The sequence below is a fragment of the Phyllobates terribilis genome, unplaced genomic scaffold (genome assembly GCF_046119375.1).
Source record: "Phyllobates terribilis strain yellow unplaced genomic scaffold, ASM4611937v1 Scaffold_169__1_contigs__length_4117513, whole genome shotgun sequence".
Taxonomy (NCBI): domain Eukaryota; kingdom Metazoa; phylum Chordata; class Amphibia; order Anura; family Dendrobatidae; genus Phyllobates; species Phyllobates terribilis.
The window spans coordinates 2,447,362-2,461,769 of NW_027362929.1; the positions used below are offsets into that span (position 1 = coordinate 2,447,362).

The 14,408-nt window shown below is 49.8% G+C and overlaps 6 non-coding genes across 6 annotated transcripts; all 6 read right to left on the reverse strand.

The window, feature by feature from the left end:
• Positions 1-92: 92 nt before the first annotated feature.
• LOC141209846 (U2 spliceosomal RNA) lies at positions 93-283 on the reverse strand. Its single transcript, XR_012280036.1, has one exon. It is a non-coding gene; the product is annotated as a U2 spliceosomal RNA (small nuclear RNA).
• Positions 284-1,401: 1,118 nt separating this feature from the next.
• Positions 1,402-1,592, reverse strand: LOC141208999 (U2 spliceosomal RNA). The gene has a single exon (XR_012279209.1). It is a non-coding gene; the product is annotated as a U2 spliceosomal RNA (small nuclear RNA).
• A 1,119-nt stretch (positions 1,593-2,711) lies between these two features.
• On the reverse strand, positions 2,712-2,902 carry LOC141209847 (U2 spliceosomal RNA). Its single transcript, XR_012280037.1, has one exon. It is a non-coding gene; the product is annotated as a U2 spliceosomal RNA (small nuclear RNA).
• Positions 2,903-4,020: 1,118 nt separating this feature from the next.
• Positions 4,021-4,211, reverse strand: LOC141209000 (U2 spliceosomal RNA). The gene has a single exon (XR_012279210.1). It is a non-coding gene; the product is annotated as a U2 spliceosomal RNA (small nuclear RNA).
• A 1,120-nt stretch (positions 4,212-5,331) lies between these two features.
• On the reverse strand, positions 5,332-5,522 carry LOC141209910 (U2 spliceosomal RNA). Its single transcript, XR_012280097.1, has one exon. It is a non-coding gene; the product is annotated as a U2 spliceosomal RNA (small nuclear RNA).
• A 1,114-nt stretch (positions 5,523-6,636) lies between these two features.
• On the reverse strand, positions 6,637-6,827 carry LOC141210168 (U2 spliceosomal RNA). Its single transcript, XR_012280345.1, has one exon. It is a non-coding gene; the product is annotated as a U2 spliceosomal RNA (small nuclear RNA).
• Positions 6,828-14,408: the final 7,581 nt, after the last annotated feature.

The window sequence follows — 14,408 nt, forward strand, 5'->3', positions numbered from 1 at the left end:
GCCAAAGAGTCCATCCCAAAATCCGACAAACAAGCAAAATGAACAAAAAGCATTGAATTCAATTCTTTCTGATTTTAGAAACTGCATTAAAGAAGGGTTGCACCGGTCCTGGAGATACTGCAATACCAGGTCAATGCGTGGAGTGGACAGAGCAAGCTCTTTTTCCATCTCCCTGTTCTAAAAATCCATTTAATATATGGTCCCCAGATAGGGGACGTATCAGATATTAAACTGATAAGAACAGATACTACACTTGATCTTAGCCAAAAGGCCGAGAAGCGATAACCAGAATTGGTTTCCGACTACGGTGCCACCCAAGGATTCTGAAAAGTCCATTTGTGGAGATGGCCACCTGGACTCCCGTTAAGAAGACATGCTGTCAACCTCTAGATCCCTCACATGCCTGCACTTTTCGGCTTGCTGCTGCTGCAATCCACGCGTTTTAGATCTGCATAACTCCACCTCTTTTAGCACAGTACCCTCAACCCCCGGCTGTTCCCACCCGCCTCAACACCGTTGGAAGGGAGGAGAACCAATTAAGGCGGGGGGGGGGGTGGAACGAGCAGCTGTCTACCCTTAGCAGGAGGGTTGCTGATTAATTACCTCTCCTGCTGCTGCTGCTGGCTGTCCAGCAGCAGACTGAAGGTGGCTGCTGCTGTGCGCAGGTATATAAAGGCTCAGAGCCTATTATGACACGCGCAGCCAGCGTTCCATTGCCACATTCCGTCTACTGCAGGCGGGATACCTGGATGGCTGAATGTCACTGAGAAGCTCACAGAGACCGCCATAAGCAACAGTTTAAAAGAATGCCACAGACTAATCAACCAAACTTTTTGGGTTGGTTTCTCTTTTATAGTCTGCAGGCATTAAATGAAAGAAGTCAGTGTTCCAGCAGAGGGAGACAACGTTTCAGAAAAGGCATTGTAGCAAACCAAAAAAGAAATTTTAAGCGCAGCAGAGTAACCAGCTCACATACCTGTTAGCTCAGGTGAGTTTAAAAGGCTGCTGTTGATAACAAGGGCATTTGCTAAATAGATGGTGTGTGTGCAACAATATACTGAAAGGTCAATTATATTGTGCAGCTTATCTCACCACCTGTAGTTATTTAGGTGAAAGCTCCAAAATGCTTGCCTAATATGTCTGTTTATCCAAAAGGAAGTATAGAGGGAGAGCTAGATAGATAGCATTGCATTACATTACATTACATGGCAATGCAATGCACAGTTGCTGAAGTTGAACCAAAATGAGCTTGTCATCTGGCTTCTGCAACTTTTAACATGAAAAATCCAATGAGGAGAAGAAAAGCAAAGCCAAAGAGTCCATCCCAAAATCCGACAAACAAGCAAAATGAACAAAAAGCATTGAATTCAATTCTTTCTGATTTTAGAAACTGCATTAAAGAAGGGGTGCACCGGTCCTGGAGATACTGCAATACCAGGTCAATGCGTGGAGTGGACAGAGCAAGCTCTTTTTCCATCTCCCTGTTCTAAAAATCCATTTAATATATGGTCCCCAGATAGGGGACGTATCAGATATTAAACTGATAAGAACAGATACTACACTTGATCTTAGCCAAAAGGCCGAGAAGCGATAACCAGAATTGGTTTCCGACTACGGTGCCACCCAAGGATTCTGAAAAGTCCATTTGTGGAGATGGCCACCTGGACTCCCGTTAAGAAGACATGCTGTCAACCTCTAGATCCCTCACATGCCTGCACTTTTCGGCTTGCTGCTGCTGCAATCCACGCGTTTTAGATCTGCATAACTCCACCTCTTTTAGCACAGTACCCTCAACCCCCGGCTGTTCCCACCCGCCTCAACACCGTTGGAAGGGAGGAGAACCAATTAAGGCGGGGGGGGGTGGAACGAGCAGCTGTCTACCCTTAGCAGGAGGGTTGCTGATTAATTACCTCTCCTGCTGCTGCTGCTGCTGGCTGTCCAGCAGCAGACTGAAGGTGGCTGCTGCTGTGCGCAGGTATATAAAGGCTCAGAGCCTATTATGACACGCGCAGCCAGCGTTCCATTGCCACATTCCGTCTACTGCAGGCGGGATACCTGGATGGCTGAATGTCACTGAGAAGCTCACAGAGACCGCCATAAGCAACAGTTTAAAAGAATGCCACAGACTAATCAACCAAACTTTTTGGGTTGGTTTCTCTTTTATAGTCTGCAGGCATTAAATGAAAGAAGTCAGTGTTCCAGCAGAGGGAGACAACGTTTCAGAAAAGGCATTGTAGCAAACCAAAAAAGAAATTTTAAGCGCAGCAGAGTAACCAGCTCACATACCTGTTAGCTCAGGTGAGTTTAAAAGGCTGCTGTTGATAACAAGGGCATTTGCTAAATAGATGGTGTGTGTGCAACAATATACTGAAAGGTCAATTATATTGTGCAGCTTATCTCACCACCTGTAGTTATTTAGGTGAAAGCTCCAAAATGCTTGCCTAATATGTCTGTTTATCCAAAAGGAAGTATAGAGGGAGAGCTAGATAGATAGCATTGCATTACATTACATTACATGGCAATGCAATGCACAGTTGCTGAAGTTGAACCAAAATGAGCTTGTCATCTGGCTTCTGCAACTTTTAACATGAAAAATCCAATGAGGAGAAGAAAAGCAAAGCCAAAGAGTCCATCCCAAAATCCGACAAACAAGCAAAATGAACAAAAAGCATTGAATTCAATTCTTTCTGATTTTAGAAACTGCATTAAAGAAGGGTTGCACCGGTCCTGGAGATACTGCAATACCAGGTCAATGCGTGGAGTGGACAGAGCAAGCTCTTTTTCCATCTCCCTGTTCTAAAAATCCATTTAATATATGGTCCCCAGATAGGGGACGTATCAGATATTAAACTGATAAGAACAGATACTACACTTGATCTTAGCCAAAAGGCCGAGAAGCGATAACCAGAATTGGTTTCCGACTACGGTGCCACCCAAGGATTCTGAAAAGTCCATTTGTGGAGATGGCCACCTGGACTCCCGTTAAGAAGACATGCTGTCAACCTCTAGATCCCTCACATGCCTGCACTTTTCGGCTTGCTGCTGCTGCAATCCACGCGTTTTAGATCTGCATAACTCCACCTCTTTTAGCACAGTACCCTCAACCCCCGGCTGTTCCCACCCGCCTCAACACCGTTGGAAGGGAGGAGAACCAATTAAGGCGGGGGGGGGGGTGGAACGAGCAGCTGTCTACCCTTAGCAGGAGGGTTGCTGATTAATTACCTCTCCTGCTGCTGCTGCTGGCTGTCCAGCAGCAGACTGAAGGTGGCTGCTGCTGTGCGCAGGTATATAAAGGCTCAGAGCCTATTATGACACGCGCAGCCAGCGTTCCATTGCCACATTCCGTCTACTGCAGGCGGGATACCTGGATGGCTGAATGTCACTGATAAGCTCACAGAGACCGCCATAAGCAACAGTTTAAAAGAATGCCACAGACTAATCAACCAAACTTTTTGGGTTGGTTTCTCTTTTATAGTCTGCAGGCATTAAATGAAAGAAGTCAGTGTTCCAGCAGAGGGAGACAACGTTTCAGAAAAGGCATTGTAGCAAACCAAAAAAGAAATTTTAAGCGCAGCAGAGTAACCAGCTCACATACCTGTTAGCTCAGGTGAGTTTAAAAGGCTGCTGTTGATAACAAGGGCATTTGCTAAATAGATGGTGTGTGTGCAACAATATACTGAAAGGTCAATTATATTGTGCAGCTTATCTCACCACCTGTAGTTATTTAGGTGAAAGCTCCAAAATGCTTGCCTAATATGTCTGTTTATCCAAAAGGAAGTATAGAGGGAGAGCTAGATAGATAGCATTGCATTACATTACATTACATGGCAATGCAATGCACAGTTGCTGAAGTTGAACCAAAATGAGCTTGTCATCTGGCTTCTGCAACTTTTAACATGAAAAATCCAATGAGGAGAAGAAAAGCAAAGCCAAAGAGTCCATCCCAAAATCCGACAAACAAGCAAAATGAACAAAAAGCATTGAATTCAATTCTTTCTGATTTTAGAAACTGCATTAAAGAAGGGGTGCACCGGTCCTGGAGATACTGCAATACCAGGTCAATGCGTGGAGTGGACAGAGCAAGCTCTTTTTCCATCTCCCTGTTCTAAAAATCCATTTAATATATGGTCCCCAGATAGGGGACGTATCAGATATTAAACTGATAAGAACAGATACTACACTTGATCTTAGCCAAAAGGCCGAGAAGCGATAACCAGAATTGGTTTCCGACTACGGTGCCACCCAAGGATTCTGAAAAGTCCATTTGTGGAGATGGCCACCTGGACTCCCGTTAAGAAGACATGCTGTCAACCTCTAGATCCCTCACATGCCTGCACTTTTCGGCTTGCTGCTGCTGCAATCCACGCGTTTTAGATCTGCATAACTCCACCTCTTTTAGCACAGTACCCTCAACCCCCGGCTGTTCCCACCCGCCTCAACACCGTTGGAAGGGAGGAGAACCAATTAAGGCGGGGGGGGGGTGGAACGAGCAGCTGTCTACCCTTAGCAGGAGGGTTGCTGATTAATTACCTCTCCTGCTGCTGCTGCTGCTGGCTGTCCAGCAGCAGACTGAAGGTGGCTGCTGCTGTGCGCAGGTATATAAAGGCTCAGAGCCTATTATGACACGCGCAGCCAGCGTTCCATTGCCACATTCCGTCTACTGCAGGCGGGATACCTGGATGGCTGAATGTCACTGAGAAGCTCACAGAGACCGCCATAAGCAACAGTTTAAAAGAATGCCACAGACTAATAAACCAAACTTTTTGGGTTGGTTTCTCTTTTATAGTCTGCAGGCATTAAATGAAAGAAGTCAGTGTTCCAGCAGAGGGAGACAACGTTTCAGAAAAGGCATTGTAGCAAACCAAAAAAGAAATTTTAAGCGCAGCAGAGTAACCAGCTCACATACCTGTTAGCTCAGGTGAGTTTAAAAGGCTGCTGTTGATAACAAGGGCATTTGCTAAATAGATGGTGTGTGTGCAACAATATACTGAAAGGTCAATTATATTGTGCAGCTTATCTCACCACCTGTAGTTATTTAGGTGAAAGCTCCAAAATGCTTGCCTAATATGTCTGTTTATCCAAAAGGAAGTATAGAGGGAGAGCTAGATAGATAGCATTGCATTACATTACATTACATGGCAATGCAATGCACAGTTGCTGAAGTTGAACCAAAATGAGCTTGTCATCTGGCTTCTGCAACTTTTAACATGAAAAATCCAATGAGGAGAAGAAAAGCAAAGCCAAAGAGTCCATCCCAAAATCCGACAAACAAGCAAAATGAACAAAAAGCATTGAATTCAATTCTTTCTGATTTTAGAAACTGCATTAAAGAAGGGATGCACCGGTCCTGGAGATACTGCAATACCAGGTCAATGCGTGGAGTGGACAGAGCAAGCTCTTTTTCCATCTCCCTGTTCTAAAAATCCATTTAATATATGGTCCCCAGATAGGGGACGTATCAGATATTAAACTGATAAGAACAGATACTACACTTGATCTTAGCCAAAAGGCCGAGAAGCGATAACCAGAATTGGTTTCCGACTACGGTGCAACCCAAGGATTCTGAAAAGTCCATTTGTGGAGATGGCCACCTGGACTCCCGTTAAGAAGACATGCTGTCAACCTCTAGATCCCTCACATGCCTGCACTTTTCGGCTTGCTGCTGCTGCAATCCACGCGTTTTAGATCTGCATAACTCCACCTCTTTTAGCACAGTACCCTCAACCCCCGGCTGTTCCCACCCGCCTCAACACCGTTGGAAGGGAGGAGAACCAATTAAGGCGGGGGGGGGGTGGAACGAGCAGCTGTCTACCCTTAGCAGGAGGGTTGCTGATTAATTACCTCTCCTGCTGCTGCTGGCTGTCCAGCAGCAGACTGAAGGTGGCTGCTGCTGTGCGCAGGTATATAAAGGCTCAGAGCCTATTATGACACGCGCAGCCAGCGTTCCATTGCCACATTCCGTCTACTGCAGGCGGGATACCTGGATGGCTGAATGTCACTGAGAAGCTCACAGAGACCGCCATAAGCAACAGTTTAAAAGAATGCCACAGACTAATCAACCAAACTTTTTGGGTTGGTTTCTCTTTTATAGTCTGCAGGCATTAAATGAAAGAAGTCAGTGTTCCAGCAGAGGGAGACAACGTTTCAGAAAAGGCATTGTAGCAAACCAAAAAAGAAATTTTAAGCGCAGCAGAGTAACCAGCTCACATACCTGTTAGCTCAGGTGAGTTTAAAAGGCTGCTGTTGATAACAAGGGCATTTGCTAAATAGATGGTGTGTGTGCAACAATATACTGAAAGGTCAATTATATTGTGCAGCTTATCTCACCACCTGTAGTTATTTAGGTGAAAGCTCCAAAATGCTTGCCTAATATGTCTGTTTATCCAAAAGGAAGTATAGAGGGAGAGCTAGATAGATAGCATTGCATTACATTACATTACATGGCAATGCAATGCACAGTTGCTGAAGTTGAACCAAAATGAGCTTGTCATCTGGCTTCTGCAACTTTTAACATGAAAAATCCAATGAGGAGAAGAAAAGCAAAGCCAAAGAGTCCATCCCAAAATCCGACAAACAAGCAAAATGAACAAAAAGCATTGAATTCAATTCTTTCTGATTTTAGAAACTGCATTAAAGAAGGGGTGCACCGGTCCTGGAGATACTGCAATACCAGGTCAATGCGTGGCGTGGACAGAGCAAGCTCTTTTTCCATCTCCCTGTTCTAAAAATCCATTTAATATATGGTCCCCAGATAGGGGACGTATCAGATATTAAACTGATAAGAACAGATACTACACTTGATCTTAGCCAAAAGGCCGAGAAGCGATAACCAGAATTGGTTTCCGACTACGGTGCCACCCAAGGATTCTGAAAAGTCCATTTGTGGAGATGGCCACCTGGACTCCCGTTAAGAAGACATGCTGTCAACCTCTAGATCCCTCACATGCCTGCACTTTTCGGCTTGCTGCTGCTGAAATCAACGCGTTTTAGATCTGCATAACTCCACCTCTTTTAGCACAGTACCCTCAACCCCCGGCTGTTCCCACCCGCCTCAACACCGTTGGAAGGGAGGAGAACCAATTAAGGCGGGGGGGGGGGGTGGAACGAGCAGCTGTCTACCCTTAGCAGGAGGGTTGCTGATTAATTACCTCTCCTGCTGCTGCTGCTGCTGGCTGTCCAGCAGCAGACTGAAGGTGGCTGCTGCTGTGCGCAGGTATATAAAGGCTCAGAGCCTATTATGACACGCGCAGCCAGCGTTCCATTGCCACATTCCGTCTACTGCAGGCGGGATACCTGGATGGCTGAATGTCACTGAGAAGCTCACAGAGACCGCCATAAGCAACAGTTTAAAAGAATGCCACAGACTAATCAACCAAACTTTTTGGGTTGGTTTCTCTTTTATAGTCTGCAGGCATTAAATGAAAGAAGTCAGTGTTCCAGCAGAGGGAGACAACGTTTCAGAAAAGGCATTGTAGCAAACCAAAAAAGAAATTTTAAGCGCAGCAGAGTAACCAGCTCATATACCTGTTAGCTCAGGTGAGTTTAAAAGGCTGCTGTTGATAACAAGGGCATTTGCTAAATAGATGGTGTGTGTGCAACAATATACTGAAAGGTCAATTATATTGTGCAGCTTATCTCACCACCTGTAGTTATTTAGGTGAAAGCTCGAAAATGCTTGCCTAATATGTCTGTTTATCCAAAAGGAAGTATAGAGGGAGAGCTAGATAGATAGCATTGCATTACATTACATTACATGGCAATGCAATGCACAGTTGCTGAAGTTGAACTGTGACACCCCAGGGGTCTGGTTGCCACAGTAACGTAATGTTATGTCTGAGAGCAGGTGGGAGGTCCTTTGGTCAGGGATCCTGTGCATGCCACACCTCCTGCCCAGTCTTGGGAGGGGAAGAACTTCCCCTGTATAAACCTGGGGCTGAGGCAGGGTGAGTGAGTAGAAGAAGAGAAGAAGTAGAGACAGCATAGGAAGAAACAGCAGTTACAAGGAGTCAGGGGCTGGCAGCTGCAGAGTTCGCCCTGACTAAGAAGACTTTTTACCGGACCCGGAGTCCGAGGCTGTGGGGACTAATTCCTGCCCAGCAGCAGAATCCGTCAGGCAGGGGATTTCAGGTCCTCTGGCCCAGAAGCCCGAAGGCACGGTCACACGCGTGGGACCAGCACCGCCATCGTGGAGCGGAAGCCATTAGAAGGCCCCGAGTCACCGGCCATACGGGTGAGCACCACACGGTACACTCAGGGACGTGGGCTACTTACATCAGCTCCTAGCAAGGTAGCCAGAAGAGTACAGTCAGTTTGGGAGGCCTACAACTACGCCTGGCCAGGGGAGATCCCATCTGCTCAAGGACTGACCAGGCCCCATCCGCTAGCAAGTACTCCGGGAGGGTCTTTTGTTGTTACCAGTAAAGACCCTGAACTACACCGTACCGTCTCTGAGTGGTTCTTGCTACCCCCATCATCCACGTCGGCTGCCCTGAGGCCATACCCCTCCCGTTGGGGGTTATACTATCACGCTGCACAATCCCACCATCGGCCTCAGCGGTCTGCCCTGCAGCAGCAGCCCCCTGGCTGCACTCAACGGGTGGCGTAGTCATCAACCATTTACTACTAATGGACTGCCGTCTAGTTTGACTCCCTGGGCACGGACCGGGTCACCGCCACGAGACTACAACCCTCCACAGATCCGGCTCCGGGTAAGCTCCCGCATGCGCAGCGCAGCGCGACACAGGCCCAGGGGCGCGTCAACTTTGGCGTAGTCGGCAGGATTTCGTGCCCGCAACCACCGGGTACTGCGTGCCTGAAAAGCAAAGACTGTTCAAACTTACCAGTGGTGAAGATTCCCGCTATCCGTGGAGGTTTCCCGCCATCCGGCGCCATCTTCTACCTTCTTCCCGCCATCCGCGAAGTTTTCCCGCCATCCGGCGCCATCTTCGACCTTCTTCCCGCCATCCGTGGAGTTTTCCCGCCATTGGACGCCATCTTGAGGACGCCGCGCGGGAAGAAGAGGGGCGTGGACTCCGAAAGCGCGCGAGAACTGAAGCCCCGCCTCACGTCCGGACGTTGCGTAAGGTCCTGGAAGGAGCCCAGCAGACGCCGACGTCACAGGAGCGCGACGGAAGGTCCTCAACCCTGACGATCCACTGCGGAGCCGCGGCCTACGGAAGAGGATCATCGCAAGGTAGGCCACGGTCCACTAGGGGGGAGGAAGATGTCGGATACGGAGGAGAGCTTCACTGCCTCAACCCCCGCCAGCGCTACCGCTGCTGCAGTTATGCCCTTCACCATGCCCTATATCCCGGGAGCAGCTTGGCTACCCCAGTACTCAGGGGAGTCACATACCCTGCATGACTTTAGAGAAAAGCTGGATAGCCTCTTCCAGGTGTACCCCCTCACAGAAGAGCAAAAAGTGAGCATCCTGGTGGCCCAACTAACCGGGGCAGCCAAAAGAGAAGTAAAATCTTGGCCACCTGGGAGGAGGACTGTCGCAGAGATACTAACCCGGCTGAGGGACACCTTCGATACCCGCACCTCAGCCGAGATCAAGCTTAGATTCTACGGGTGCAAGCAGCGAGCGCATGAGAGTATAAGGGACTATGCACTAAACCTACAAGAGGCCCTGAGGGCCATAAAGCAGACCGACCCTGATGGGGTGGGAAACGAGGACAGGCTGTTGACTGAACAATTTATAGAGGGTTTATATTGCAATGCCCACCGAACCCAGTTGCGGGCAATGGCCTTACAGGATCCCCATCTGGACTTTGCACAGTTCAAGGATAGAGCTATCCGGGTGCTCCGAGAACCAGCACCGGGTGGCGTTGTGACCCACAGGCGCCCAGCTATCACTTACCACCAGGAGGCGGCGCCCTTGTCGACAGGGCCTGTGGGAGCTCATGCGCAGGCTTTGGACAATGACCCGGCTCCAGACCTACACCATCAGGTCCAAGAGCTAGTTAAGAGCGTTGCTGCGCTAACCCGAACTGTGCAGTCTTTACAGGTTTCCACCCCAGGGAAGATCCAGCTGGCATCCGGACCGGAGGACATCCCGTGGCGTCGACCAAGGAGGACCCCACCGGCCAGAGGAAGACCCAGTGACCGATACAGCGAGGACGGACGACCCATCTGCCGCCGCTGCAATCAACCCGGACATATGGAAAGGTACTGTTCTTTAAACGGGCACAACCTGGGGTAGAGGGCCAACCCCCAGGAAAAAGATCACCAGGCCCATCGAACTGGCGCGACAGATATGTGGGAGGACGTCCAGTCTTGCCTGTGGTACTGGATGGCATTCCCATGAGTGCCCTACTGGATACCGGGTCACAGGTCACCACCATCCCGTACGTGCTCTTCAAGCAGTACTGGAATGACTCGGATATTACCCGCTACCCTGACGACGACTTGAGTATCATCGCCAGCAATGGCCAGCCCGTGCCACAGATCGGATTTAAAGAGGTGACCCTCAAAATCGGTAGAGTCGAACTGGCCGCACAGGGACTGATCATTGTAGATATTGATAAACATGAGAGTCACCCAAAAATAACTCTAGGAACTAACGTAATTGAAAATTGTCTTGCAGAGGTGATTTTCCTTTTACAGCAGGTTGCCAAGAACGCCAGCTCCGGCGAGCAGCGGGTGCTCCAGAAAGAGATCCGGGCACTGATGCAACGGCAACAAGTGGAACTCTCCGGCGGTGAGATTGGTAGCGTAAGAATGTGTGACCCTTTTCCTATTGCCATGCCCCCAAAAAGTGAAATGATGATTTGGTGCCGGGCAGCTATTGGTCTGAGAGGTAGAGATTACCAGGCAATGGTAGAACCAGTTTACTCAGACAGTAGGCCCACCATTTTGACAGCACGGGGGGTGGTCAATGTACGCCATGGGAGGGTGCCCGTTCGCATAATAAATATCGGGGAGAGGGAAGTGTACCTGCCCCGGTATGCCACGCTAGCCAAATTATATACCACTAATCAAAATTCTATGCAATCTGTGGAACCCTTGCCTCCATCTCACCCGGAGGAAGGTAACGGCTCTAAGAAAGACATGGAGGACTGGTGTCAGCAACTACATCTGGGTACTGACTCCACTCCCTCACATCAGAAACAAGGAGTCTATCGGGTGGTTCAAGAGTATGAGAGAGTGTTTAGTAAACACCCGTTAGACTTCGGGCGAGTCAAGGGGGTAGAACACCGCATCCCCACGGGAGATCATCCTCCCATAAAAGAGAGGTATCGACCCGTACCCCCTGCACATTACCAACACGCCAAGGGGATGCTTAGAGACATGAAGGAGGCTGGGGTAATCCGGGATAGCTGTAGCCCCTGGGCAGCCCCACTAGTTTTAGTCAAAAAGAAAGACAACACCATGAGGATGTGTGTAGATTACCGGAAAATCAACCGTATCACACACAAGGATGCGTACCCCTTACCAAGGATAGAGGAGTCATTGGCTGCTTTAAGATCTGCTAACTTCTTCTCTACCTTGGATCTCACTAGCGGGTACTGGCAGGTTCCTGTAGCAGAGGCGGACCGGGAGAAGACCGCATTCACCACCCCGATGGGACTTAGCGAGTTCACCTGCATGCCGTTCGGACTCTGCAACGCCCCAGGAACCTTCCAACGATTAATGGAGTGCTGTCTGGGCCACAGAAACTTCGAGACGGTCCTGTTGTACCTGGACGATGTCATCGTATACTCCAAAACTTATGAGGACCACCTGAAACACCTGGCGGAGGTGTTCGAAGCTCTGGCGAGTTACGGCCTAAAGGTGAAACCCTCCAAGTGTCACCTCCTGAAACCAAAGGTGCAATACCTGGGACACGTGGTGAGCGCTGACGGAGTGGCTCCCGACCCCGATAAGATCACCGCAATTAAGGGATGGCCAAGCCCCTCCAGCGTAAAAGAAGTGCGGCAGTTCCTAGGGTTGGTAGGCTACTACCGAAGGTTTATTCCCGGTTTCACCAAAAAGGCAGCACCTATGCAGGACCTCCTGATAGGCCAGTCCCGGAAGGCCAAGAACCAGAAGCCGCCCTTCAAATGGGAAAAGCTAGAAGAAGAGTCCTTCCGCCAGCTGAAGATGGCCCTCACGGGGGATGAAATCTTGGCGTACCCGGACTATAGCCAGCCCTTCATCCTCTACACCGACGCCAGTAACATCGGGCTAGGAGCCGTACTGTCCCAGATTCAGCAGGGGAGAGAACGAGTAATCTCCTATGCCAGCCGAAAACTGCGACCCACCGAAAGGAACCCCGAAAATTACAGCTCATTTAAGCTAGAGTTCCTGGCCGTGGTATGGGCAGTCACCGAGCGCTTTAGGCATTACCTCGCTTCTTCCCGGTTCACCGTATACACGGATAACAACCCGTTGACACACCTGGACACGGCAAGACTCGGTGCCCTGGAGCAGAGGTGGATGGCCCGTCTGTCCAACTACGAGTTCACAATCAAATACCGGGCAGGACGCTCCAATACTAACGCGGACGCCCTGTCCAGGATGCCCAACCTGCCGGACGAAGGAGAAGATCCGGAGGGACTGGAAGAAGTTGAACTCCCTGCGTTCCACCGTCATGGGAATATCCAGTATTCCCACCGGGTAAGGGGTAAGCAGGCTGCTACGTTGAACCCCTTACCCCACTACAACTGGGCGGAAACGCAAGACAGCGACCCTGCCGTCCGACTGGTGAAGGAGATGCTGACTCGGCCGGAGGCTCGCCTTGAACCAGACGCTCCGGAGGAAGCCAAACAACTATGGGCGGAGAAGAGTCGACTATTCCTTTACAAGGGGAAGTTGTGCCGCAGAATGGTCAACTCCCGGACGCATGAACTACTCTGGCAAGTAGTGGTGCCCCGAAGAGACGCAGCCATGGTGATGGAGGCATACCACGACGGAGCTGGACACTTCGGGTGGAAAAAGCTGGAGTTCCTGCTGCGCGAGCGGTTCCACTGGGTAGGCATGAGGGGAACCATCGAGAAGTGGTGCAGAGACTGTGGCCCGTGCAATCTGAGAAGGAAGGACCGGGCCAGCCAGAAGACTCCCCTGCAGTCCATCGTCACCCGGCAACCGTTGGAACTGGTAGCCTTGGATCATGTAAAACTGACCCCAAGCAGAAGTGGCTACGTCTACGCGTTAACCATCGTGGATCATTACTCCCGGTTCTTGGTTGTCGTCCCCGTCAAGGACTTAACGGCTCAAACAGCAGCTAGGGCCTTCCAGCAGCACTTCTGCCGTCCACACGGGTACCCGGACCAAGTGCTGACGGACCAGGGACCTGCCTTTGAAGCGGAGGTCTTCCAGGAATTCTGCAATCTGTATGGCTGCCGGAAGATAAGGACGACACCCTACCATCCGCAAACTAATGGACTTTGTGAAAAAATGAACCAGGTGGTAATGGATCTTCTAAAAACATTGCCCCTGGAAGAACGCAGTCTGTGGCCTGAGAAGTTGCCCGATCTGGTGGACCTATACAACCACATCCCGGTAGGTTCCACCAACTGTACCCCGGCTTACCTAATGAGGGCGAGACCTGGTAAGTTACCTGTTGACCTGGAAATGGGAGTCCTGACACCTGAGGACACTTCACCAGAAACAGACTGGGACACAGAGAGGCAGCAGCAGTACCGGAGAGTACAGGAGAGCGTGGAGCGAAGTCTCTGTCAGGCTAGGGAAAGACAAGAGAAGACTTACAACCAGTATGCTCCCGCTGTTCCCCTGGTACCCGGAGAGCAGGTCTTGAAGAGGAAAAGACGGCTCCACAAGTTGGATGACCAGTGGGAGAAGGACCCGTACACCGTACTGCCCTCAAGCCACGAGAACCCGAAGGTCTGTACCATCAGTAAAGACGGAGGGGAAACCACAGCCATTGTATCCCGGGACCACCTGAAGAAGTGTCCCGAACAACTGAGGAACCCTGAAGAGGAACAAGAAGACCATCGACCCGTGGGAGAAAGGGAAGATATGGTTAGTACCGTGCTCGGGGACTTCCCTCGGTCTTGGACTCAAGTCAATGGTGCAGTTGTGGTACCCGTACTCACCTTCCTCCAACCATCATCCCAAGAACCTACGGAGCAACGGGTAGAGCTGGAAGAACAGCCGGTCCAGGAGGCAGAAGACTCCACACAAGTAGAACAGGAGAATCAACCCTCTGCTTATAGTGAGCCTGCCGTACCCCTAGTGAGACAAAGAGCCGGTAGACAGCTGCCCAGTTTACCCTTGACAGCTCCTACACCCTGTAGTTCAGGGCCAGACAGTCAGCTCCGTAGGTCCACTAGGGCCACTAGAGGCCAGTTACCCGCACGTTGGAGGATCTAAATGTTTAAGCTATTTTATAATGTTTACCTGTCTATAGTTGCTTGTGTGTAATTTTGTATTTCTAGTTGTTTTTAGGAATCCTTGGTGGATTT